This window comes from Phyllostomus discolor, chromosome 15, assembly GCF_004126475.2.
Source record: "Phyllostomus discolor isolate MPI-MPIP mPhyDis1 chromosome 15, mPhyDis1.pri.v3, whole genome shotgun sequence".
NCBI lineage: Eukaryota > Metazoa > Chordata > Mammalia > Chiroptera > Phyllostomidae > Phyllostomus > Phyllostomus discolor.
In genome coordinates, this window is record NC_040917.2 from 15,696,128 (window position 1) to 15,700,109 (window position 3,982).

Below are 3,982 nucleotides of genomic sequence, written 5' to 3' on the forward strand. Positions count from 1 at the left end.
TCTCCCCTCCAATCCACCCCCCCGACCCGGGACAGGGCTCACCATCTGCCTTCACCCAAAGGTCCTAAGCAAACTCATCTCTTCCTCTGCTTTACAGCAAACAAGACACAAACTATTTCCACACAGCAAGGCTTCTGAATCCCCCACGGCTGCCTCCCCTCGTCAGCTCAGACTTTCAAAAGGCCTGTACTTTCCACCTTTTCCCCTAAACCTCCCTATCCAAAGGTTCATTATGATAGCATGGTATCTTCACCTCACCTCGTCTTAATAAAGAACAAGCGGAGAAGCCCAGAATATCAAATGAGAGAGAGAAGGAACTGAAGTAGGCAAGACTGGAAGAGGCGAGTCAGGGGAACGGCCCGAGGCCCTGGAGCTCAAGGGCAAGCTGGGGAGGGAAGACGGGGTTGCTCACACTTGAGCGAACAGGAGACCCCGAGCAGAGCCGCACGGGAGGGGACAAGAGGAAAGGGGAGGCAGGACCAAAGTGGCCTCTGAGCCACCTTTGCTCGACAGCCTCTGTGTCTTTGTCAGACTGTGTTTGTACCAAGCAAGACCGACCCGTCGGGGGTCCCAGATGCACGTAGGTTATAATTTGCTAAGTCTCTGTGCAACTTACCATTTAAAAAAATCTATCCAGTGAAGTTTTTGGATTTTTTTGTTGTTGTTGAAACAGAGATACAGAAAAGGGCTGCTAAGTAAGCGGCTCGATGAACTTTCACAAACGGAACAGAATACATGTGCACCCGGCACCCGGATGCGGGGATAAACTGTGACACGCACCCAGGAAGTCCCCTCGGGCCCCCCTTGGATCACCACTCACTACGAAGGTCAGCACCACCCTTGCCTCTAACAGGACGGACTGGTTTTTGCTTGTGTTTGCAGTTTATGTCTATAAATAGACTCACATGCTGTTTTGTTTTGTTTTTTTTGTTTTGTTTCTGAGTCCAGCTCCTTTGGTTCACCATCGCGATAGTCACCCACACTGTCGCAAGCACGGGCAGATCATCCATTCTCATGGAGACAGGGAAATCCGTGGGGTGGGTGTGCTGCAGCTGATCTGCTCTGACGACGAACGCACGTTTAGGTGGTTTCCGGGCGGGGTCACTCTAAACGGAGGGACCTGCTGCTGTGACCCCTCCGGTCAGCTGGAAACCAGCACCGTGTTCCTAGTTCCTAGGCCATCATTTGTCATTAAAGGTCAGATCAAAGTCTGTGACCAGGCGTGGATTTAGCTGGTCTGATCTCCGTCACAGAGAAGTGTGAAGAACCACAGAGAGTGTGAGACAGAGAGAGACTAAAAGAGAGAAAGACCGATATAATAAAAGAAACTAGAATTTTCCTTCCGGCCAGACAGAGATCAGCGGCAAGACCACTGAAGCCCGGAGCGCCTTGATCTCCTCGGGACGCCCCCTCTGTAAACGGGCTCTGTGCTCACGCCCGGCCTCTTGCAAAGACAACAAACCACATTAGTGAGTCGCTTCGTCCGTCGTCCACACGCCACGGCCACACTTCCTCAGTGTCTGCCCACGCCTCTGCTTTCCCGGGACAACACGCCCACAGTGGAATTACACGTTTTGCTGAAAAAGGCCCTGCCGTGCTTTAAATGTTGCTGCTCCCCCGCTCACCCCCCTTTTCCTTCTATCTGCGTGTACGTTTGCCGGTGAGATTGAAGTTCAGCCTGTTCGTTCATTCCTCAGAAAACAGAACGATCGCCGAATGCAGCACGTCATGTGCGTTTGCGAGGAGCTCACGCGGTTTCCCACCGTCAGAACGTTCTACCTCATGAGAGGTGACGTTGAGACCCACACCCACACTGTGGGAAACGGCTCTTCTAAAACAGACCGGGGGAGCACCACGGCCCCGCCGCCTCTGTCGATTATTTCAACGTGGGGGTTTGATGAAATGTGTAACAGCAAAGGCGGGGTTCCCATCTGGTGGATTTAGTCAATAGCCACGATTCCTATTACCCATTTCTTGAAATAAAACAGTGGGAGAGGTAGTGGGGTGCTGTGATAGGGAACTCCGAGGGAGCGGGCCTTCTGCTGGTCACTGATTGGCTGACCCGTGACAATGGCCTCGTGTGGACTGCACAGGTGCCGTTAGGAGGCTCGCGGAAGCATGTGTCACATGCAGGAAACATGGTTGGCCTGTCACTGATGGTTTGTGAACGCGGTGGCTGGGGTGAGAATTCGGGAGGGACGTTCTGCCAACAGCCTGTGTGATTGTTCTGCGTCATCGGTCAGCTCTTCCCGCGCAAGGGCACAGGTTTGATTTGAAAAGCTTTGCTTCTTCAAGCGGCTTTCAGCCCAGGGACAGAGGCTGGACGAGGAGCCAAAGGCCCGAGTCCCGGTCCTGTCTCTGCCACTTGGCGGCTGTCCGACCCCGGGCAAGTCACAGCCTCCCTGGGCCTGCGTCTCCCCACCAGTGAGTCTCGAACAAGTGAGACCGCCGGTGTGCAAGTGCGCTCGGTCACGGTGCAGCCCTGCTGCTGGCCAGTGACACGAGCTGTGACAAGCTATTCCCCTTGGAGAAGTGAATCTTACTGAAATCACGGGCCAGCTAATAACATAAATGTTTGTGCTCTGTCCTGTCAACTTTCCGTTCCGCCTGTGGGTGCTGGGCCGTGTGGAAGGTCCGTATGCACGTGTCAGTGAGCCGTCTGGACGCAGAAGCAGAGCCGGATTTGTTCCCAACCGGAGTGTGGAGTATGGCTGTGCTGGCTGTGCTGGCTGGGGAGAGGCCGCTTTACTGACAGGTGTTTGTCAGCAGGGCTTCCAGCCTCTTTGACGCTGTGATTCTTGCCGTCCGGCGCTCACCGTGGTCGGGCATGTGCTTCTATGTCAGGGGCTTCACCTGCGACACGGAAGTCAGACTCTCCTTCCAAACTGTAGGTTCCCGGTGGCCAGGACAGCTGCGAGTTCTCTGGGATTCTTCTGTTTGTCATGTGCCGCCCGGCCTCTCCATGGTCGAGAAGTCCAGTCCAATACCCAGCAGCGACCGGCATCCTGGCAGCACGGTCTTCCTCCCGGGCTTTCGGGGACTCGTCCACTTACTACCACTGCATCACAGATCACCCCAGACTCAGTGTCTTCCCATAACAACATCTGTCTTGCTCAGGGCTGGGGGAGGCAGCTTGTCTCGGCTCCACGTGGCTTCAGCTGGCAGGGCTCGCTGGTGGGAGCTGGAACCACTGGAAGGTTAATGCACTCTGCGCTAGGTGGCTGATGCAGGCTGTCAGCTCGTCTAACTGCTCGGCCTCTCCCTGGGCCTTGGGCTTCCTCCCAGCCTGGTGGCTGGTTCCCGGAGGTGAGTGTCTTGTGAAGAGAGAGAGCGCGAGCCAGAGAGAAGTCGTATCACCTTTCAGGACCTGGCCTGAAGAGTCATTTCTACCACGTTTTGTTAGTGGAGGCAGTGGCAGAGTAGCCCGCACCCCAGGGTCCAGAGGAGGGGAAGTAGACCCCCCCGCCCCGTCTCCATCTGGGGCGTGGCGGTGCTCCGGCAGCACGTGCAGCATCGTCACCGTGGCTGAGCCACTTGGGGACAACACATTCTGCCTCGGGGATCCTTGTGATGGCGATGCGGTGGGTTCTCCTGGAAGATTTTATTTCTTTACATTTAAAAATAATTTTTTTCTACCTTGTTCGAAACCAGCCCACATGCTACAGAGCTGTGAGGCCAGGTTCATTGTTACTTTCCCTCCTCTTACGACCCTAACACCGGAGTTCAGATCTGATGGGAAAGGGAACCGGAGGGTTATTTCTTTACATTTTTAATCGTGATTGGCGTGCTTAGGGCTACCTCAAATGGTAAGATTCGTATTTCTTGCTCTTTGACTGAAATGTTTATTTTTTTAAAAAAGATTTCACTTATGTGTTTTTAGAGAGAGGAGAAAGAGAGGGAGAAAAACATCAATGTGTGGTTGCCTCTCGTGCGCCCCCTATTGGGGACCTGGCCTGCAACCCAGGCATGTGCCCTGACTAGG

At 54.2% G+C, this 3,982-nt stretch overlaps 1 non-coding gene across 1 annotated transcript; it reads right to left on the reverse strand.

Moving 5' to 3' along the window:
• Positions 1 to 3,635: 3,635 nt before the first annotated feature.
• LOC114512499 lies at positions 3,636 to 3,754 on the reverse strand. Its single transcript, XR_003685806.1, has one exon. It is a non-coding gene; the product is annotated as a small nucleolar RNA SNORA61 (small nucleolar RNA).
• Between the last annotated feature and the right edge of the window lie 228 nt (positions 3,755 to 3,982).